The sequence below is a fragment of the Chiloscyllium punctatum genome, chromosome 32, assembly GCF_047496795.1.
Source record: "Chiloscyllium punctatum isolate Juve2018m chromosome 32, sChiPun1.3, whole genome shotgun sequence".
NCBI classification, from domain to species: Eukaryota; Metazoa; Chordata; class Chondrichthyes; order Orectolobiformes; family Hemiscylliidae; genus Chiloscyllium; species Chiloscyllium punctatum.
The window spans coordinates 21763206-21787553 of record NC_092770.1 but is presented as its reverse complement, the minus strand read 5'-3'; the positions used below and the strand labels follow the sequence as shown (position 1 = coordinate 21787553).

Here is a 24348-nt window from a genome sequence, read left to right as displayed (position 1 = left end):
GAACGAGGGTGACATAAGTGACCAGGACACCAGGGAGAACTCTCCTACCCTCCTTCAGTGTAGTGCCCTGGGGGAATCAGTTTAGCTCAGCTTGGAGCTATATTGGTTTACAGAGCTGCGTGATGCCAACAGTGTGGGTTCAATTCTCATCACCGGTTTGAGGTTACCATGAAGGGCTCTTCTTCTCAACCACTTTCCTCGCCTGAGGTTAAATCACCACCAGTCGCTTCTCTCTCTCTAATGAGAGAGCAATCCCTATAGTCTGGTAAGACCATGGCGACACAACCAACCAATAGTGCCCTGGGTTATTGCACTTCGGCCAGCTGTGGCTTGATCCAATCTCTCATCTGATTGACAGTACCTCCAACAGTGCAGCACTCCCTCATTACTGGGGTCTCAGCCCTGGTTTAGACACTCTCCTCCTTGGTCCTGAACCCAGAACCTTGCGATTGAGATATGAGAGCGCTCCCAACTGAACCATGGCTAATAGATCATGCCTGAATTTAGCATCAACACTTTTCCATGCCACCGCCAAGTTTGCTTCATTCTCTGACCCTTTTTCGGGATAAAGCAGTTTCCCGTCAGTGACCTGTACCCTTCAACATTCGTGAGAATTTATGAAGCTGAGCAGGGAAATGGGCCAGTCGCTGTTACAAACTGGACAAGGGAAACGTGAACTTCGGGGAACCACCGATTCACAACTGGGAGCTTTTTGTAAGTAACGAACATCATCCAAAAAGCTTAAATCCAAAACAGAATTGCCTGTGACAAGGGACTTTCAAAACGCCATGTCTAATATTATTCAACACAGGGAATAGCAAGACAGCTCCCAAGCATCATTTTCAAGTTCAAAGGAGAGCAGGATTAGTGTAGATAGGTCAGCGCGGAATCAATGGACCAAAGGGCCATTGCTATTTATAGGATCTAGCTCATCGAGTCCTCGACTCATACAGCACAGAAAAGGCCCTTTGGTCCATTGATTCCGCGCTGACCTATCTACACTAATCCTGCTCTCCTTTGAACTTGAAAATGATGCTTGGGAGCTGTCTTGCTATTCCCTGTGTTGAATAATATTAGACATGGCGTTTTGAAAGTCCCTTGTCACAGCCTCAAAAATGCAGTCTCTCTCTCTCTCTCTCTCTCAAACACATTGTACACATATTCCTATCTGCTTTGAAAACTATTTAACAGTAACAAAAATCTCTATTCAAAATGTCTCCTGTCAGTGCTTTTCCATTCTAATTCCATACAACTCATGGGGGTTGCATTTATTAATATTAAGAACTTCCAACACCCTCAGAATTACAGATTTTAATAAGCCTGGAGAGGTAAATTATAGTAAATTGAAATGTCAACATGTGCGGCATGATGATATTTTGGCTTTCATCATAAATGTGCAAATCTCTCCAATCTCCACATTTTGAGTTCAGTAAGGGCTTCCCTTCAGAGAATGAGTGCTGGCATAATCGCATACACAAGGTCACATACTCCTTCAAATAAATAACTGACCTTTAAATAGCAGAGAGCAGAAGGCCATTTGGCCCCTCTAGCCTGTTCTGCCATTTTAATAGGATCATAACTGGAACCACAAATCTGCATTCCTGCCTATCCTCCAAAACCTCTTATGCATCAGGATTTGTTCACTTCCACCATAAAGATATTCAAAGACTCTGCTTCCACCACCATTTTGAGAACAGGGTTCCAGACGCAACCGTCTATGGGAAAAACATTTGCATAGTCTCTGCGTTAAGTGGTGACCCTATATGTTTAAACAATGACACCCCCCGCCTAATATAGGTTCTCCTGTAAGAAGAAACATCTTTTGTACATCTTCTCTGTCAGGACTCCTCCAGATCATATACATTTCAGCATCTTACTCTCTTAAATTCCAACGGATACAAGCCTGGCCTGTCTAACCTCACCTCATGAAACAATCTGCCAAATCTGAGTTTTAGTCCGGGAAGCCATCTCTGAACTGCTTCCAAAGTGCTCACATCCTTCCTTAAATAAGGTGACCTGTACTGTACACAGCACTCCACACGCAGTCACACTCGTATCCTGTATATCTGAAGCATAACCACTATATTTTTGACTTAATTGGTCCCCTCACCTCAGGAAGGACATACTGGCACTGGAACGCGTCCAGCGGAGATTCACACGGATGATCCCTGGAATGGTAGGTCTAACATATGAGGAACGGCTGAGGATCCTGGGATTGTATTCATTGGAGTTTAGAAGATTAAGGGGAGACTTAATAGAGACGTACAAGATAATACATGGCTTGGAAAGGGTAGATGCTAGGAAATTGTTTCCATTAGGTGAGGAGACTAGGACTCGTGGACACAGCCTTAGAATTAGAGGGGGTAAATTCAGAACAGAAATGCAGAGACATTTCTTCAGCCAAAGAGTGGTGGGCCTGTGGAATTCATTGCCACGGAGTGCAGTGGAGGCTGGGACGTTAAATGTCTTCAAGGCAGAAATTGATAGATTCTTGTTGTCTCGAGGAATTAAGGGCTACGGGGAGAATGCAGGTAAGTGGAGTTGAAGTGCCCAGCAGCCATGATTGAATGGCGGAGTGGACTCGATGGGCCGAATGGCCTTACTTCCACTCCTATGTCTTATGGTCTTATGGTCTTAATTCCCCTCTCAATAAATGATAACACTCTATATCAGCTTTCCTAATTACTTGCTGTACCTGCACACTCGCCTTCTGTGGCGCATGCACACGGACATCCAGATCCTTCTGCATCTTGGAGCTCTCAATATTTGGGCAATATGCTTCTTTTTAATTCTTCCTGTCAAAATAGCCAATCCCACATTTCCTCACATTTTACTCCATTTGTCAGATCTTTGCTCACTCACTGCCTGTCCCAATCTTTCTGAAGTCCGCCTGGGTGGTCTTTACAGCTTTCTGTTCTACCCACCTTTGTGTCATCAGCAACTCTGGCCAACGTACCTTCTGTCCTGTCATCCAAGTCTTTTATAAAAATTGGAAATGGTTAAGCTCTCGACATGGATCCCTGTGTCACGTGACATGTATCATCTTGCTAATCATAAAAGGACCCATCTATGCCTACTTCTGTTTCCTGTCAGCCAATCCTTCTTATAGAAATGGCCACACACACCTACCCCTCTCAAGCCTTCACTGTGGGGTGTCAATTCGCTCAATTGGCTGCGTAGCTTGTTTGCAAAGCAGACTGACACCAACAGTGTCGGTTCAATCCCTGCCCGGCTGAGGTCACCATGAAGCACTGTCCTTCACAATCTTCTCCCCATGCCTGAGCCATGGTGACCCTCAGGTTAAGCCGCCACCAATTGTCTCTCTCTAATGAGAGAGTGGCCCTCTGGGACTATGCTCACTTTACCTTACACACTGAACTTCAATTTTGCCACAATCTTTGAAGTATCACATTATCAAATACCCTTTGGAAATCAAATACAGTATATCCACCGACTCCCCGTTATCCGTAGCATATGGATAAAGTGCTGTAACTTATTTATTATTAGCTGCTAATATCTTCCCTATGGCAGATGTTAGATAAATGGCCTATAGTTTCCTGTTTTCTGTCTCCCTCCATTTTTAAATAAAAGGAGTTACATTTCCTATCTTCTCATCCAATGGGATCTTTCCCAGCTCTAGGAAGTTTTGGAAAATTAACACCAATGAATCAGCTATCTCACTAGCCACTTCTTTTAAGAACATAGAGTGAAATCCACCAGACCTGAGCTGCTCTGACCGTTTACTTAGTAGCACTTTTCCGATGACTAGAATTTTCCAGAGTTTCTCCCTTCCTTCCATTTCCTGATTTATTACTGCTTCTGGAATGTTCCTGCATTCTTTATCATGAAAACCGATGCAAAATGCCTTTTCAATTCTTCTGCTATCTCCTTATTTTTCATGATCAATTTTCAGACTAAATTTCTAGAGGATCAGCACTCAATTACTCATCTCTGTTTTTAAAACATTTATAGAAATTCTTATTATCTGCTTTTGTATTTCTGGATAGTTTTCTCTTATAATATTTCCCTCTTTATTAATCTTTTAGTCACTCTGAGCTTTTTTGATAGTCTATGGGTCCATTACTTTGAGTTTCTCTTATTGATTGTAATGTACTTACTCAGTGTGTTCTGAAATGTCCCCTTAAATGTATTCTTATTGACACTCCTTTCAACCTAATTTTTCAATTCAGTTTAGCACTGCTTTCATACCATCATAATTGGTCATACTTAAGTTGGAAACAAGTCTCAGACTCACTCCTGTCTCCCTCAAACTGAATATATCATCAATTATAATATGGTTGCTGCTACATAGGGGTTGCTTCTCACAGAGGTCATTAATTAATCCTATGCTGTTGTTCAGTTGCTTGTGTGTAAATGTGTGTGTGTGTGTGTGTGTGTGTGTCAGAAATTTGTCTTCAGTGTTTGATTTAGGAATGTCTAACCTGAATAGAACTTAGCCCAATGATCCAATGGCTTATTAAAGTATCAGTCATTCAGTAAAGTTGAACAGTGTAAGATTGGTTTGGGGAGGAAAGAGGTCCACATGTGAGAGGAAGTTTTGGAAAACCACATGAGAAGAAGGAATGTTTGTTCTGATGGATATAACAAGCTTTGTTAACTTAAGGCCGAATGCCATACAAAGCTTGCAAGGTTAAATCAATCAGCACAGAGTTTATTTGTACATCAAAGCACAGACAGGGCTTTCTCATCTTGTAACATCTTCAGAAGAACATAAACAAAATATAACAAGGAATAAAAAGTTTGAGTTCTAAAATCTCCAGTTTGGTTCAAAGTTAAAAGGCGATGTCTGTAGAATGTTTGCACTCCAGCATTTTAGAGTTTGTAGTGAAGTCAATGATGTGTGGAGATGCTTGGCAACATACAAATTAAAAGGCATTGGAAAAGATGGCAAGAGCTTTACTGAGGTGTTTGTGAAAGATCTGCACAATGATACCCTTCCAAAAGAACAGCCCTGCCTGCGGATCAATGGAAAAATAATAGGCAATAAATTAAAACGGCACATCATGATTGGAAGGCAAGATATTCACAATATTATAGGGTAGAATTCCAGATTGGTTGGTGGAATATGAACTGGCAACATCACACTCACCAGTGAAACACACTCCTTGCCAAAATACTTTCAGCTCCATCGAAACCCAAGTTTGGAAGGGGAATTATGGTCCATACAGATAATACAAATGTTATTTCACCACCCAAACCTTTGTCCACCCAGTATCTTCCTGAACCCTACCTTCCCCTGGCTACTAACAGGCTAGGTTTTGTTGTTTCAGTTCTTCCTAAAGAGGGTCTTTGTTCAACATGCATCCCACTGCCGTTAGAAGAACATTCAACATACCAGTGTCAGTGACCCTTTCAATCTTCACCCCTGCTTCCTCATTCAATAAAGTCACACTGACCCACCACCACAACACCAGCTTCCCTATCTATCCTCATTGCAGAGTTTCCTTCTTACTAAAAATACCCCTCCCTCTCATCTTGAGGAGCTGTTGTCTCCCTTAGCTTAGGGTGTGACTAATGAAAACAGGAAAGTGGATCAAATGTAAGCTTTTTTCTTTGTTGCCAGCTTGCATTTTCTTGTTGTTAACACATCACTAAATGACTTGTGACTTTTTTATCTTCTTCTTCAAACTTCTGCATCACATCTGCAACTGTCCATTACCATTTATCCATCTGTATGTGTCTGACATCCTCTGAGGGCTTAGTTAGCTCAGTTAGTTGGTCAGCCAGTTTGTGATGCACTGTAACAGTGTGGGTTCAATGCCTGAACTGGCTGAGGTTACTGTGAAGGACTCCCCTTCTCAACTGAGGTGTAGTGACCACAACCACCTGTCATCTTCCTCCAATAAGAGGGGTCCTATCACTTGGTAAAACAATGGTGACTTTTTCTTTTCCAATACCCTCACTTTAATCTTCACCCTAGTCCCTCCAAAGTATTCCTTTGATCTCTGATTGCTTTTGACTCTTTGATGTTCATACACAATGCATATTCTGAACTTCTAGATTTTAATTGATCAACGATATTTTGTAGGGCTTCTACTGATTCTATAGGTGAATCTGTGTCATTAGTGTTCTACACTTCTGTTACATTTTTGCCTACAACTGTTCACCTCAGAAGTACATCTACATCTGTGAATATTTCTGAAATACTCAGCCCGAATAGTTCATAGCACAGAGTCCTATAGTATGGCTCCCTTCACTTGAGACAGGCCATTTTGTCCCTTTTTTAACCTAATTCTTGCTGTCTGGCTCCAAAACAGGCTCTGGACCAATTTCAGGAGAAAGTGGGGACTGCAGGTACTGGAGGTCAGAGTCGAGAGTGTGGTGCTGGAAAAACACAGCAGGTCAGGCAACATCTGAGGAGCAGGAGAATGGACGTTTCAGGCAAGAGTTCTGATGAAGGGTTTATACCCGAAACATCGATTCTCCTGCTCCACTGTTGCTGCCTGACCTGCTATGTTTTTCCAGCACCACACTCTCAATTCTGGACTAATTTCACATCTTTACTCTTGGGCTATCAATGTTACAGGGAAGAAAACTCATCTGAAGCTAAACTCTATCACGTTTCTACAAGCCTCAGAAACATGGACAATAAGCAAAGATCTGTCGAAGAAAATAGAGGCCTTGGAAAAGTGGATGCTAAGACATTTGCTGAAAGTTCCATATCACGACCTTAAGGCTAATGGAGAGGTTCTTGAGATTGCAAGAGCAAAAGGAACTCTAATGACAGCCAGAAAGGAAAATGACAATATATTCTGCCAGTTGATTGGAGCTGAAGTGTTGCAAAGATCACATTGAAAGGACAAAGCAGAAAGAGGGGATTGATCTCAACATGATGTGGAATGATGGATATCACAGCACATTAGCAAACAAAGTCCAGTGGCTATGTGAAGATGCTGCAAGAGTATACTGTACACCTTCGAGTAGGAGTAGTTACAAATAGCATTAGTTTAAGGGTGCAGATTTTTGTACAGCTAAAAACAAAATTACTCAGATAAACGTTTTGGAAATTAGAAGAAATATTGGAATGTGAGTTGACCTTTCAACTCCTTGATTGCTCCATCTTTCAGTTGGAGCCTGACTGCCTTGCAGGTTAATTCTATCAACCTACCATCAGCCATCCCTTGATTTGAAGATGTTGCCTACTCAGAAGTTGCGAGATTCTACCTTGGTGGTTCCTGTGACTGAATGGACCGCGTGTCATCTTTTAGGTCTTTGGGTATTGTACTGTGAAGAGTAAATACTAATTTGTGAATAAAACAGTCCACATCATCAGTGTTATAAGATCTCAAGAGTCCCAGAATTATTGGCAGACGGTTCCTGGTACAAGGCAAGAGTGTGGTGCTGGAAAAGCACAGCAGGTCAGGCAACATCCGAGGAGCAGGAAAATCGACGTTTTTGGCCAGAGCACTTCATCAGGAATGAGGCTGGGAGCCTTGGGGGTGGAGAGATAAGTGGGAGGAGGGTGGGGCTGAAGGGAAGGTAGCTGAGAGTGCAATAGGTCGATGGAGGTGGGGGTAAAGGTGATAGGTCAGAGGGGAAGGTGGGAAGGAAGATGGGCAGATGGGACAGGTCATGAGGATAGTGCTGAGCTGGAAGTTTGGAACTGGGGTAAGGTGGGGGGAGGTGAAATGAGGAAACTGGTGAAGTCCACATTGATGCCCTGGGGTTGGAGGGTCCCGAGGCAGAAGATGAGGCGTTCTTTCTCCAGGTGTCGGTGGTAAGGGAGTGGCGATGGAGGAGGCCCAGGATCTGCATGTCCTCGGCAGAGTGGGAGGGAGAGTTAAAGTGTTCGGTCAGGGGGCGGTGGGGGTAATTGGTGCCGGTGTCCCGGTTCCTGGTAGAAACTTTGTGTAAAGTCTTGTCTTGTGCATAGTTAAAAGACAGAGGTCAATAAAATGTAAGATTTACTAAACCAAGCCTCTGACAGTTTCCATCAACCTTGATCCTGAATATGACTCAGCAACAATCACAGATGGTACTAACAGACACGAGGCAGTGTGTCCTGTGACGTAATGGGAAGCAAAGTGCGGGATCTGCTTCCTTTCTCTACTGCCACTTCACCTCATCAGTAAGACATTGAGTGGCTGAAAGCATCATGCAGCTTAAAGGACAAACCATCACCCCCTATTGAATGATTGGCACCAAGCTCCTCCCAGGCTGTAAGGTCAATGCTGCTGCACTTCAAGCAGTGATGCAGAGTGTCACTGTATCATTTGTTTTGTGTTCTCCCTGAAATGCTCGCAATTTGGGAGTTTAGAAACACCAGCTGCGTGGAGAATCGCGCTGCAATCCTCTGGAGTCTAAGTTCATTTGGCAAACATTTTCCAAGAACGCTTTAGAGCCGGCTTCAAGAAGGATGCTAACGTTTGTTCAATGGTCCTCCCATTGAACCTGGAGGGTGCGGCAGAGATATTGTTGGTGGGATCTCTCTAGGTGCCCTCAATTTCTGTTTAATTCTTTATCTTGATCAGATGGGCCAATGGGCTGAGAAGTGGCAGATGGAGTTTAATTTAGATAAATGCGTGGTGCTGCATTTTGGGAAAACATATCTTAGCAGGACTTCTACACTTAATGGTAAGGTCCGAGGAAGTATTGCTGAACAAAGAAACCTTGGAGTGCAGGTTCATAGCTCCTTCAAAGTGGAGTCGCAGGTAGATAGGATAGTGAAGAAGGCTTTTGGTATGCTTTGCTTTATTGGGCAGAGTATTGAGTACAGGAATTGGGAGGTTATGTTGCGGCTGTACAGTACATTGGTTAGGCCACTGTTGGAATATTGCGTGCAATTCTGGTCTCCTTTCTATTGGAAAGATGTTGTGAAACTTGAAAGGGTTCAGAAAAGATTTACAAGGATGTTGCCAGGGTTGGAGGGTTTGAGCTGTAGGGGGAGGCTGAACAGGCTGGGGCTTTCTTCCCTGGAGCGTCGGAGTCTGAGGGGTGACCTTTTAGAGGTTTATAAAATCATGAGGAGCATAGACAGGATTAATAGACAAAGTATTTTCCTTGGGGTCAGGGGAGTCCAGAACCAGAGGGCATAGGTTTAGGGTGAGAGGGGAAAGATATAAAAGAGACCTAAGGGGCAACCTTTTCACGCAGAGAATGGTACGTGTATGGTATGAGCTGCCAGAGGATGTGGTGGAGGCTGGTACAATTGCAACATTTAAAAGGCATCTGGCCCTGTCGGGTTGGCGGAAGATTGTTATGGAGCATATTCCCCTGGATTTTCTCACAAATATGGCACACCACAAAACTGAGAATTTTTACAAGATATGGCAGTCCTTTTTGAAATACCTGGACACAGATTTATCTGCCACACTAACAAGGGCTTTTATATAGCCGTAACGATTGTGTTTCACGAGTCCAATATCCAGGGAGGAGGAACTGTGAATGTATGAGTGTTTTGTTTGGCTGGGCTGAGTTATTACTATTTATTTGTTGTCGGTTATTTATTTATTTAGTTAAATAGCTGGTTTAGGTTTTTAATAATTCTATATTTTTCTATATATGTTTATACATTTGTACATGAGGGTGGATTGGGTTTTTTATTATTTGGATTTTTTTGTACTGTTTTGAATTGCATTGTTTTGTACTTGTTGTAATATTAAAAAAATCTATTTTTTCTCAATATAAATATATTATTTTAAAAAAAGGCATCTGGATGGGTATATGAATAGGAAGGGTTTGGAGGGATATGGGCCAGGTGCTTGCAAATGGGACTAGATTGGGTTGGGATATCTGATCGGCATGGACGAGTTGAACCTAAGGGTCTGTTTCTGTGCTGTACATCTCTGTGACTCTGTGCCTCTATGATATCGCCAACACACAGTCCAATTCTCACTGTGATACAGGAGTGTGGTGACAACACTGCTGTGTGTACTGGGGAGGTGTTTGTTGTCAATCATTGCATCATTTCAGATCCATTAACAGCCTTACAGAACAAAAACTTACCAACCTAAGGTATGAAATTTTCAACCGATCCTCAGATTGAACAGCAAGTGAGCCGAGATAATCTTCTCCCTGCCCTTTGTGTGAAGAATTATTTTCTATCATCACCTCAGAATCACCTGGAACTTGTGCCCTCTTTTTCAAAACTCCCCCGCAACAGAGAAAAGAGCTTTTCTCCATCTTTACCCGATCAAATCCTTTAATTATCAATGAGATCATCAAGAAAAATCTTCAAGGGTTAATAATCTAACATCTTCTGTGCGGCCTGTATAAGTGGATGACTAGCTAATGCAAATTACATTCAATATAAATGACTTAAGGCTTGGGGGATTTCCACTGAAGATTCGAGTTAATCTCCTGCTGAACTATGAATGTCCCAAAAAGCAATAAACAGAACAGGGAGGTTACTGATTAGCAGTTTACAGTGTGAGAAGGCATATTATCAAACAAACTGAAGGTCAGCAGCAATTAAAAAGGTACTGTATGTGATTGACTATGTAAGCAAACAGTCAGTGAACCGCTCCACTGGGAATGCATTCAGCCACTTAATAAAGACTGCACTATCGCGTCAGACATAAGGTCAAGTAGCATCATTTTAGGTCTATTAAACCCGATTACCAGGCATGGGACTTTGCTTCGGAAACCAAGTGCTATAGTGCATTGTTTCATTGCTGTATATGTTTGCATGCCTATACTACCCCTGTGCACCACCACAGAACACAATATCTCCACATTTCAATCATATTTTGACCTAGCCATAGCATCCCTACAGTATGGGAGCAGGCCATTCAGCCCATCGGGTCCACACCGACCCTATGAAGAGCATCCCACTCAACCCCTACCTCTATCCCCGTAACCCCTGCAGTTCCCACGGCTAATCCACCTAGCCTGAACATCCCTAGAACTCTGAGCAATTTAGCATGGCTAATCCAACTAACCGGCACATCTTCCAACAGTGGGAGGAAACCGGAGCACCTGGAGGAAACCCACGCAGGCATGGAGAGAATTTGCAAATGCCACTCAGAGAGACAGTTACCTGGAATCGATCCCCAGTCCTTGGTGATGTGAGGCAGCAGTGCTAACCACTGAGCCACTGTGCTGCAGTAACATATTGTCAGGTTTGCTGTCTGACACCATAACAAAGGTGGGGAAAGGCTACCTCTCCAATACAGCTGGCTTAACTAATACCAAAAAGGATGTGGTATTAAAATGGATGAGAGGTACTTCAAGTTAATCCATCACCATATCCAAGCACACTTATGGATATCTGCAAGAACACAGGTTCTGACCACAGCTTTTTTCAATTCTTTGGCGGATAATCAAAACTCAAGTAATTATAGACCAATCATATGAACATTTTGGAACTTGCTCGAAATTATAAAAATCATATTAATGAGCATTTTAAAATGTGGGGAGGTTATACACTCTGTTTGACTGAAATGTGGAGCTATTGTGTTCTGTGATGGTGCACAAGGATAGTGTGGGCATGCGAACATATATAGCAATGGACAGTGCACTATCGTGCTTGGTTCTCCAAGAAATAGGGTAATATTGTCCATTCTTTAAGCAAATCATGCAGCATATTGCTCAAGAGAATATGAAATCAATGTAGTCTTTCCACCTTCTTAAACTATTCCATGATTCAGTGAGCTCATGGCTGAGCTGAAACTCAATTTTATTTATCCACTTGGAGACAGTAATTGGAGACTTTAATTGCCCACTACTCATCCATGTCTCTTGGTGCTATCACAAGGATCTGTCGAAATCAGCCCAAAAATTTGACCTGACCTGAATCCACAGTCTTTTGAACATCATGGACTTAATGTCTCCAGTCCCATTGAGGTGGGTTAGGAGACAAGACCAGGAACACTGTTGGGAAAGATCACACTGGATCAGGCTGGGCCTGTACTCATTGGAATGCAGATGAATGATGGGAGACATTATGAAATATTATTGGTGGAGTCTAGGACCAGACGGCATAATCTCAGAGTAAGGACTCACTCTCTGAAGACAGAGATGGAGACAATTTTTTTCTCTCAGAGGGGAGTGAGTCTGTGAAATCGTTTACCTCAGAGGGCTGTCGAGACTGGGTCATTAAGAATATTCAAAACTGAGATGTACCGATCTTTAATCAGAAAGTGGGGTTGAGGATTGTGAAATCAGCCATGGTTTCATTGAACAGCAGGGCAGACTCGATAGGCTGAATGGCCTCATTATGCGTCTTCTGGTCCAAAGGGATACCTGACATATTGTTGCTTGTCTGCACCCTTTAAAAGGCTAGATGGGGAAGGTTATGGGCGCTGATTGGTATCATTATGATGCCCTTGTACTGACGCTGGAGGCTACCATATAAATGGAGGGCTGAAAGCCCATCGTGGGGCAAGGCATGTGCAAATATGAGATTTCTCCTCACTCAACATGGCATGGACCTCTGGCATGTACTAGTAACAGCCTCTGCCACTGTCCATCCCGACTATATAGGGAGCTTCCCCCTCGACAATGGTGGCCTGACAGCAGGCATAATCCTGCTCGATAGTACAGAGGCCCCTGGCCTGGGAAAGTTGTTGTTAAAATATTATAATGTTGCTCACTCAGGACCAGCAGCACTGAAATCCTGGTGGCAAATTGAAAATCTACCTGATCGGGTCAACAGCCCAACTTTAAACAGTACCACAGCAGAAAAAAATTTTATTATTGTCCAGTAATAGTAAATTGTGCTAGTGAGGCAACATACAGAAATCCTTTGATATACAGTCTGACGCAAAAGGGTCTCAGGAACAGCCAGTAGCCCTCTTAGCAAGGCCAGTGTGGGAAGTGATTGATGGCTACTGCTTTCAAAACTGGAGAACACTTACCCTCAGCAATCTGTTTGTCAGCACTAAATCACTGTCATTGACAATTTGATTTTCTTCCTGAACTCTAATCTTTCTTGTTAGCAATAAAGATATTGTAGTCTGCACTTGTATAAATTGGCATTGAATTAGCTTAGACTACTGTGACTTGGGTGTGGCAAAGACAGACCTCAGATACACTGAGGAAAGCTTCTCTCTGTCGCTGTGCTTTTCCTCCTGGTCTGCATTTCCAAGGTTTTGTTAATTCTTTTTCCCTTACATCTGTAGCTCTCTCTCCTCTTTACAGTCAACAGCAAGTAAACACGGCTTAAACACAGCTTAGTTTGTCAAAGTGATTTCATCCAAATTGCCAAAGTAAATTCTCCAGTCAAATGAGAAGACACGACTATTGAATAATCTACCTGGCAATGAATCCTGTGTTAAATGTGCAGAATATTAAACATTAACAATAACATTAATTTACCAAGCTCTCATGATGTGAATTTGAGCCCAAGTATAGTTTTTCCAATGATTTGGGCATTTGAGGATAGGACACAATTTGACACAACATGCAGCTATCACTCCTGATTAAACTATGATACAGTTCTCACACTGACATTAACACTTCCTTCATTCCTCTTGTCATTGGGCATTGTTCACTCTTTCATGGGATGTGGGTGCCCAGTGTTTTTTGCCCATCCCTGATTTTCCATTGAATTGAGTGGCTTTCTAGGCCAGATCAGGAGGAAGTCTTCACTTCCTCCCAGATCAGGAGGTGGTTAAGAGTCAACCACCCATTGCTGTCGATCTGAAGCAAGTTCAACTAAGGCCAGCAGATTTCTTTCCCGAAAGGACATTAGTGAACCTAATATGTTCTTACAATAATCACTGATAGTTTCATGGTCATCATTACTGAGACAGGTTTTCAATTCCAAAATTTAAAATGCACCAGATGTCACAGGGAGACTTGAACATTGGTCTCACAGCATTAGCCTGGCCTTCTGGACTACTCTTACATTATCATCAAGTCACCACCTTCACTGAATAGAGGTATAAGAGGGACCTACCCAGAACAAACAGTGCAATGTAAAGTTACACATCACACATTTGACATTGTACCTGGTCATCAGGTGTGAGGTACTCTCAGTATTGCTATATGTGGCACAGGTCTGGCCTATCCCCAGGACCTGTGCCGCCGCAGTCACCCGGGCCATCTTCCAATTCATTTGGAGATCAAAGATGGACCGGGTCCGAAGAGACTCTATGTACAAAGACCGGTGCAATGGGGGAAAAAACACGCCCAATGCCACCCTCACCCTGATGGCCACCTTTGTGTGTGGCTGCATCAAGCTGTGCGTGGATCCCCGGTACGCAAACACCAAGTGTCACTACGTACTGAGGTTCTACCTGTCCCCGGTGTTGCGAAGGATGGGCCTGGCCTCGCTGCCGCGGAACGCTCCGAGTAGTTGGACCGTTCCGTATCACCTGTCCTTCGTGGAGAAATTTATGAGGAAAAACACCTTTGACCACAAGTCCATCAGGAAGTGGTCAGCACGTAGCGTCCTTGAGACCCTTCGGGAAAAAGAGAGGGCGGATCCTGTCGAGCGGTTCCCTGAGCAGACTGTCAAAGCCATTTGGCAGAATGCCTCATCGCCAGAACTTTCCAACAAGCACCAAGACGTGGCTTGGCTGGTGGTGAGAAGGGCTCTGCCTGTGAGATCCTTTATGCACGCCCGGACTCTCTGCCGCACCGCACGCTGCCCTCGAAGTGGCTGCGGGGGGGACGAGACTGTCACACACCTCCTTCTGGAATGTGCCTATGCAGAGGAAGTCTGGAGAGGAATGCAGTGGTGCTTGTCGAGGTTTGTCCCGAGCAGCGCCGTGACGCGGGACTCCGTGCTCTACGGCCTGTTCCCCGGGACTCACACCGAGACGAACATTAACTGCGCCTGGAGGATCATCAACTCGGTGAAGGACGCTCTCTGGGCGGTCCGAAACCTGTTGATCTTCCAGCTGAAGGAGTTGACCCCGACCGAGTGTTGCAGACTGGCACATTCCAAGGTCCAAGACTACGTGTTGAGGGACGCGCTGAAGCTTGGGGCAGCTGCCGCCAAGGCGCGGTGGGGAAAGACCACCGTGTAAGATCGGCCTGCCGAAAGAAGAACAGGGGGCCCATACAGACGTTTTTTTGGGCTCTGCTGATGCCTCAGCCAAATATATGTATATGTACAAGATTGAAAAAATGCACAGGATTGTAAAGGACAAGAATAAAGTCGAATCTGTGTTTGTAAATATGGACATATGTATGGCATGATCCAATGTACAGACCATCAAATCATTTATGAATAAAGTATATTTTTGAAATAAAAAAAAAGACAGCCTGGCATAAAAGATGTCACCTCTACCAACCGATTAAAGGAAATATCCCACATTGCTGCTTTGGATGAATTCTACTCAGTATTTCCAATCAGAAGTGAAAGCAATGCTGATGACTACTTACATGACCCCTACATAAATCAGAGCAATGTAGAGAAAATATAACAACCACGTGCATTGATGTAGCACTTTCAATGTAGCGAAACGTCTCAAGATACTTTGAATAAGTGTCACCAAGTAAAATCTGACACCGAGCCACGTAAACAGATGTTGAGATCGATGACCAAGAGCTTGTTCAAAGACTAAGGTTTTAAGGTGACTTAATGCAAACCCGAGGGCTTTTGCCCGTAACGTCGATTTCGAAGCTACTTGGATGCTGCCTGAACTGCTGTGCTCTTCCAGCACCACTAATCCAGAATCTGGTTTCCAGCATCTGCAGTCATTGTTTTTATCTCTAGAATCAGACAAGTTCAAATCAGAGAAAGAAGAGTTGCCAAACTTATTCCATCTGTACAGAGCACAGATATTCCGAGAATTAGATATACTTCCAGGCGTAAAAACTGGGGGCAAGAACATAAGTGTTACACTGACAATACAGCAATACTTGCAAAATCAGAAGAGAACCTATAAGGTTTTATTGATCAATTAAAACCTAGTTTAGAATATGAGTTTTGAAAATCAAAAAGTGAAAAAAAATGGTAGATGGAAGGAATCCTCTAGAGAGAATGAAGTAGATGGTGTCTCACTGGAACGAGTGTTTTGGAACAAGGTTTGTCTCTTTAGGGCAAATGATAATAGAATTTGGAAGATGTAATGTAATAGTTCACCTCCAACAAATGAAGAGATTGACAAGCAGTTTTACAGGAAAGACCATAGAATCTGAGGTGTGCTTGGCTAATCTAGTTTAGCATTGTTGCTGATTCTTCGATAGGGTTGATCACTAGTTTATGACTTATTAAGGGATTATATGCAGCTTTACAGAAAATGGCCAACAGGTTTGAAACCATGACATTTCTCTCTGAATTCCCATCGTGCGTGATCCCTTACATCATCACACGGGAGGTGTTACTCCCACTGCTCCAGACATCAACCCTTTCAAACCCTTGTGCTATAGGATCAGGCACAGAGCAGCCAGGATTTAAAAATGTGAAACAAAGATGACAATGGAGATCTTGGAGTTGATTAACACTCTCCCTGCCTGACACAGAGCCTAGGACTTCCCTTGTCTCAGGATGTGCATAAGCCTCCAACCAGTGGCTGTCAGGGATCATTTCACCCAGACCCCCACTAAGTTCCAACCTCCTCCTGCACCCCTCTGTTATGGAGCAGGCTAGGTCTGGATAGGAGGCTCCGAGAAAATTCACTGTAACTGGGTGGTTAATACATCCAGAATTCCTGATCAGGGCGGCCCTGTCTGTCTGATTAATGGTAATGGTCTAATAACCAGTCGCTCATTAGGGATCGGTTTACTCTGTGAGTTAAACTATTTAAAACAGTAAGGCACATTATAAGTTTCATAGCAGACATTACAGCAAAACAATGTACCTGTGTGCGTGGGTGTGTGTACGCCAGTTCTACATACAAAATATTATCCTCTTTGAGAGCTTCGCTACCCCACTCCCCAACTCTAGACACCATCTTAAAATCAAACTCACTTTTCAAAAAGGGACGATGTAAATAACTACAGATGACAACACCTCTCCAAAAATGATTAGATTATTTATTATTCTTCGTTGTCATATATCAACCGAGAAACTTGTTGAAGAGAGCTCACTGGGGAGAGGCTGTTACTGGTAAAAGGCAGCCTATAATTTGAGCTATTAGACTAAGGTGTGTGGTGGCTCAGTTATGTTGAAGATTTCCTACAGTGCATTGCAAAAAACATGATTTAGAGGGAATGAGGGGAATGTTGCTTCCCATCATACTCAGGATGTTTGAGGGCCGACAGCATGGGTGACTCACATAGCTGGAACTTCCAGCCAGTGTTAATCATTCCTTCTCAGCTTCCAGACTGGAGGATTGGGTGATGGAAAGAGACCAGATCCTGGAAAAGCAAATCATGCCAGTGAGACAGCCCGGGAGAATGGGGAGAATCTGCACTGGTGCTAACATGGACAGTGAGGAATATTAGATTTGCTAACATTTACTAGAGGCAATGAAGGATACAGCAAGAGTGATATTGGCTTGTTTACTGCAGATAGAGATCTACGTGTAGAACATTTTATAGAAGAATGTGAGGACTGCAGATGCTGGAGATCAGAGTCGAGACTGTGGTGCTGGAAAAGCACAGCAGGTCAGGCAGCATCCGAGAAGCAGGAGAGTCAACGTTTCAGGTATCATATACCTCACGTTACTTCTCAGACTCAATCCACTTCTGTGCTGCTTATGGGCAAAAAATTTAGTTCAAACAATTCTTATGCAGTTAGTCCAATGCTTCCTAAAGAGCAGTCCTGCCGGCACAGTGAGGAGTGTCCATTCCTCAGAGATAGTAGCTCTGGGTGCAAGTTCCATTCCAGGATGGAATGACCAAGGAGGATGTATTCTTGACACAGCCATGCTGAGTAATTATTGACTTTTTGGGCTGTGGAATCCGCTGGACTGTAAGGATGGCATGGTAACTGCAATGGCACGGTCTCCACAGATTCCACGTGCAGCTTCAGGCCATGGTCTCCACTACTGTGGGAAGCATCCCCCTCATAAAATCATAGGATCCCTACAGTGCAGAAAGAGGCCATTCAGCCCATCGAGTCTGTGCTTACCCTCTGAAGACCATCCCACCCAGACCCAGAACTCCTCACACTATCCCCATCATCCTGCATTTCCCATGGCTAATCCACCCAGGCTGCACATCCCTGGACACTACGAGATAATTCAACATGGCCAATCCACCTGATCCTCCCACTGAGGGGTTGCTAAACACAGAGAGAGAGGGAGAGAGAGAGAGAGACTCCATTCCTCACACAAAGTTAATGCTGGCAATGATTAAGAAGGCAACTGCGCAAAGACCGAATTCTCGGCACACCAGTGTTTATGTTTCACACAGCCCTCCATCCACCCCTCTGCATCCAAACCCTTCAGAAATGGGTCGAGAGTGTGGTGCTCGAAAAGCACAGCAGGTTAGACAGCATCCGAGGAGCAGGAGATTGACATTTCGGGCATAAGCCCTTCATCAGGAAACATAGATCCTCCTGCTTCTCAGATGCTGCCTGACCTGCTGTGCTTTTCCAGCACTACACTCTTGACTCTGATCTCCAGCATCTGCAGTCCTCACTTTCACCCGTTAGAAATGGCCCAAGGTTCAGGTTTGGCACCTTTTGTCTCGCACATTATGTTCTCTGTCCCTGGCCCCTAACCCACGTGCCCTGAGTAGCTGACGGCAACGCCAGGGTGAACTTGCCAAGTGGCGAAGTGTTTCAACAGAGAGAATAGACTCCAGCTTCCGTGAATCTACCAAGTGCACATCGCAGCTTGCTATCAAACGCCAGACCCAGGAGTGCTGGCTTTCACACTGCAGACAGACCAGTGCAAAATTCAACTGCAAAACTCCACAGCAAGTCTTTAAAAATGCAGCGAGACAAAACAAGCTGTAACCTCATGTAACCTTTCGAACACTGCAGTATGTTTCATTCAGGAGGATTAAAAGAAAAGTCTTCGTCACCGATAAGACAATAGGAATAATTTTGCAGAACAACAGACTGGAATTGACATTCCAAACACGACGTTGTAGCAAAGTTCGGACAAACTTACTGAAATGCTGAAGGCTTGTTCCAATTAAAAGTCCTGACACCAACCTAACAACAACTTGAATGGTATGTGGCCAGCACTTGGAATGTAAGCTGCTGCTGTTCAGTAGAATGCACAGTGCCTAAACAGCACCTTCCAATGAACACCATATTGCTAGACCATCCATTTAAATCGCCACCCACACTATTGTCCATCATTACTAACCCTTGTGTTTACATTTTTAATTGTGCAAAAGCACTTGGCAACCCACAAGTATGGAAAAGGAAATGTAGCCATAAAAACCTTGAGCTATTTCTGATACTTTTAGAAGCAAATTGCTCACAATCTGGGGCCATATCTAGGTTTTGTACAATGACGTAAAACTGATAATGAGTCAGACCCTCGTTCTACATCTTCCCAATGTCCCATTACCATTGAGGAGAAAGTGAGGACTGCAGATGCTGGAGATCAGAGTTGAGAGTACGGTGCTGGAAAAGCACAGCATCAGGAACTTATGAAGGGCTTCTGCCTGAAACATCAATTCTCCTGCTGCTCAGATGCTGACTGACCTACTATACTCTTGCAGCACCACGCTCTTGACTCATTCCCATTGAGGTCCATTGGGAGATGAGGAATAGGCTACTTATTCAGTGTGTGTGTGTTTCTGTGTGTGTGTGAGAGAGAGAGCGTGTGCGCGTGTGTGTATGTGTGCATGTGCGAGGGAGTGTGTGTGAGTATGTGTGTGTGTGAGAGAGAAAGCATGTGCACACGTGTGTGTGTTTGTGTACGTGTGAATATGTGTGTGTGTGAGAGAGAGCATGCGCACGTGTTTGCGTGTGAGAGTGTGTGTGTGTGTGTGTGTGTGTGAATATGTGTGTGTCTGTATGTGAGAGAGAGAGAGAGAGAGAGAGCATGCGCGCGTGTATGTGTGAGTGTGTGTGAATATGTGTGTATCTGTGTGTGTGAGAGAGAGAGAGTGTGCGTGTGTGTGTTTGTGTTTGTGAGAGTGTGTGTGTGTGAATATGTGTGTGTCTGTGTGCGTGAGAGAGAGAGCGTGTGTGTGTGTGAATATGTGTGTGTGTGAGAGTGTGCATGTGTGTGTGTCTGTGTGTGTGAGAGAGAGCATGTGTGCGTGTGTGTGAGAGTGTGCATGTGTGAGAGAGTGTGCGTGTGTGTGTGAATAAGTGTGTGTGTTGGTGTGAGTGTGTGTGCGTCTGTGTGTATGTGAACATTTCCCTCTTGTGGTGCTTGATTCCCCTTTAGCCCTCTCCGTGAAGTCCCAGAACATAGTGAAATAATCCTGCCCAAAAAGAAGATCATTTAGACAACGGGCAACAATGTGAAACGCTATCCAATTGGCTGCCTCTTATAAAGTCGCCATAGTCTTCCCAGACCATATGGCTGCACTCTCATTAGAGAGAGATGACTGGTGATGGTTTTAAAACTGAGGGTCACCACACATCAGGGGTGAGGAGAAGTTGAGAAGGAGACTCCTTCAAGGGAACCTCAGACGGTGTGGGAATCGAAACCATGCTGTTGGCAATTGCAAACCAGCCATCCAGCTATCTGCAACTCCCCCCACCCTCTGTGAATTAATGAATGAATGATTTACTCTATTACAGTACCGCATGTTGCAAAGATTTACTTTCATGTTTCATTCAGAAGTCTTCCTGATGATCAGATTGTACAAAAGATATCCAGGTTTGGGCTAACAAGTGACTAAATAACACTTACACCACCATAGGTGCCAGGCAATGATCATCTCCGACAAGAATCCAAACATCAACCCTTGACATTCAATGACATTAATGTCACTGAATTCTCATAGCCTCAGAGTGAAGGGACGACCCTTTAGAACAGAGATGAGGAAGAATTTCTTCATCAGAGGGTGGCTAACGTCATTGCTGCAGAAGGCTGTGGAGTCATTGGGTGTATTTAAGATAGAGAAAGACAGGTTCTTGATTAGTTAGGGGATCAAGGGTTAGAGGAAAGCAAGAGAATAGGGCTGAGAAACATATGAGCCATGGCCAAATGGTAAAGCAAACTTTATGGGCTGAACGGCCTAATTCTGCTCTTATATCTTATGGTCTTATCTTGGGTGATACCATTAACCAGGAACTGAACTGGACTAGCCAAGCAAAAACAGTGGTTACAAGAGCATGGCTGAGTATCCTGTAGTGAGTAACTCATCTCCTGATTCCACAAAGTGCATCCACCATCAACAAGGCACAAGTCAGTAGTCTGATGGAATGCTCCACTTACATGGATGAGTGCAGTTCTAACACTCTTGCACAGTGCAATGAGGAACAGTCAATAGAGTCTTCTACTGTATTTGGTGATTGGATGGGAGCAGTTCTGGGCACTGGGGCATGGTTTGATGCTGAATTACAATTGGAGTTGAAGCAAGCAATACGGGCTAACACAGCCGTTTATATCGTGGTACAAGGACACATTCTCTCAATGACATGATCTTGCTCCTAATGCTTGCTACATTTCTGCCAATTGCACCACTTCCATATTGGCTTCATCCCATCTTCATTAAAACTTGAACAGACGTGAATTCAGTATTTGCCTAATCAATGGTCACAGCATGACACCAACATATAACCAGGTCCTACCATCTTGAGGGGTGGCATGGTGGCTAGGAGGTTAGCACTGCTGCCTGACAGCACCAGGGCCCCAGGTTCGATTCCAGCCTCGGTGACTGGCTGTGTGGAGCTTGCACATTGTCTGAGTGGATTTCCTCAGGGTTCTCTGGTTTCCTCCCACAATCCAAAGATGGGCAGGTCAGGTGAATTGGCAGTGCTAAATTGCCCATAGGGTCAGGTGCATTAGTCAGAGGGAGATAGGTCAGGGTGGGTTACTCTTTGGAGGGGCAGTGTGGACTGGCTTGGCCGAAGGGCCTGTTTCCAAACTGTAGGGAATCTCATCTAATAAGGGCAGCAGATACATGGGGGGCATCACTACCTGTATGCTCCCCTCCCAGTCACCTTCCTGAATTGGATTTTATCAGTCAAAATCCACAGCCATGTGGGTCTCCCTACACCCCATGGACAGCAGTAATTCAAGAAGGAGTTTATCACCAGCTCCTGAGTAATGAAAGCTGGATAGGCAATAAATGCTGGCCTTACCAGTGATGCTCATATCTCATAAAGTGGTAAATGTTAACATTAATATAGTCAAGGTCTTGCGCATGGCATGTAATTCGACCAAGTGTATGCATACTTCCTGTAACAATTGCCTTGTCAGGCTTTCCCTGCCAACGATGAGCAATGCCATGGAAGATATACCATTTGTGCAGTAAAGACTCCATATTGTACTGATGGTTCTGTTAACAGGTAACTTTATCATTCTCTCATAACCTTTCATACAGTAATTACATCAACTGCTAAAAGCCAAGTGTATAATATATCAGAAAAAAAAAGGAAGTGCATCATGTTATCTTTTCCGGTGAGACTCTGATTAGATTACTGACTGAACTGGTTGCTGATAAATGCAGCAGGATGTGGTCAGGCTAATCGAGGAAATAACGAGTTCCTCATCTTTAAAGTAGTGAAAAATGGTACAAAACTTTCCCGGTCATTTTAATATGATGTGATATGTCTAAATATAACTTACATCATGTGTGTTCTACCCAAAGTCAGAAACTCTTGTTAGCCGATGCCATTTCTCCAGCCAATTTTTTGGCAATGATGGATTATCACTGCCTTCCACTCTTGGGGCAATGTGAGTAGACAGTGCTCAAGGCTACCTGAAATTTTGATTTGATTTATTGCAGTCACATATACTGAGTTGCAGTGAAAAGTATTGTCTTCCATGCTGTACAGGGATCAGGGTAACAGAGCAGAGTGCAGGATACAGTGCTACAGCAGCTAAGAAGGTGCAGAGGGAGATCAACATTAACATTAATGGCACGGTGGATCAGTGATTAGCCCTGCTGCCTCACATCACCAGGGTCCCAGGTTCGATTCCTACCTCGGGCAACTGTCTTTGTGGAGTGTGTACATTCTCCCTGTGTCTGCGTGGGTTTTCTCTGGGTGCTCCGGTTTCCTCCCACAGTCCAAAAATGTGCAGGTTAGGTGAATTGGCCAAGCTAAATTGCCCACAGTGTTAGGTACATTAGTCAGAGGGAAATGGGTATGGATGGGTTACTCTTCAGAGGGTCGGTGTGGACTGGTTGGGCCGAAGGGCCTGTTTCCACACTATAGGGAAACTAATCTGATTAAAGAGGTCTATTCAAAAATCTGATAACAGTAGGGAAGAAGCTGCTCTTAAATTTGAGCTCAAACAGGAACTAAACCCATGCTATTGGTATTACTCTGAACAATAGGTCAGTCAGGGTAACTGAACCAACTAGCTCCCTCTTCAAATGTCCTGGGTATGTTTGATGGGGTTAGTGTGGAGCGAGTTAGACTTTGCCCTGTCCTGGGTATGTTTGATGGGGATAGTGTGGAGTGAACTATACTCTGTATCTAATCCCATTCTATCCCGGTCCTGGAAGTGTTTAATGAGACAGTGCAGAGAGAGTTTTACCCTGTATCTTACCCTGTTCTATTCCTCCCTTGGAGTGTTTGATGTGGACAGTATGGAGTAAGCTATACTCTGTTTCTACTAGGTGCTGTCCCTGTCCTGCGAATGTTTGACAGGGACAGTATGAAGGGAACTTTACACTGTGTCTAGCTCTGTCTATCCCTCTCATGGGAGTGTTTAATGGGACTGTGAAGGGGGTACTTTAAGTTTCTGTTTGACAGGATAGAGGTAGCTTTACTTTCAGTTTAAAAGAGTAGACAGTGTTACTATGTATCCGAAACCATGCTGTATCTGTCCCAGGAGTGTTTGATGGGGACAGTGTAGGGTGAGCTTTTCTTAGTGTAAGACAGAAGTGTGCAATAAGCAGTCAAACAGTGCAAGCTGTACTCCAACAAGATAACTAATAATTAGCAAGTCTCATTGTAGGTGTTGCGAATTTTGTCGATGAAAGGGATTTGGAATCGAATCTACGCTCACAAGGACAATGCATCTTTGTGTATCAGTCAGATGCTGTTTTTTTCTTGGTCATTTTTCAAGTTTTAAAGTTTGCAGTCAGTTTCAAAATCCTTTCTCTTTACCTCGTGAAAGCTCCCTGATGGCAAAGTGCACATTGGCCCCGGAGTGATTCAAAACCTAACACCTAACAGTGAGCCAAACAAGTGTGAGCTTGTGAGTTAACGAGGTTTATTCTGTTGCTTAAATCCTATTACCAAAGCAAGCATTCCCTTCGATAAAACACATCTTGGGTCTCTGTGGGGCATTAATCAGGGGAGATCAGTTAGACTTCCAAATTGAGATAACAAAATAATCTCACACCCTGCTGAGCTACATCAATGCTCATTGCATATTTCAGATTTTGCAGAGCACAGTGTAACAAAACAACACATACATTGCGGTGATCAAGAACTGCATGCTTTCCTCAATT

General features: G+C 43.9%; 1 protein-coding gene across 4 annotated transcripts in view; it reads right to left on the bottom strand.

Annotated features, from left to right (window-relative positions):
• chst11 (carbohydrate (chondroitin 4) sulfotransferase 11) overlaps positions 1-24348 on the bottom strand; it is a 200572-nt gene that overhangs the window by 102557 nt on the left and 73667 nt on the right. The window lies entirely within an intron of this gene.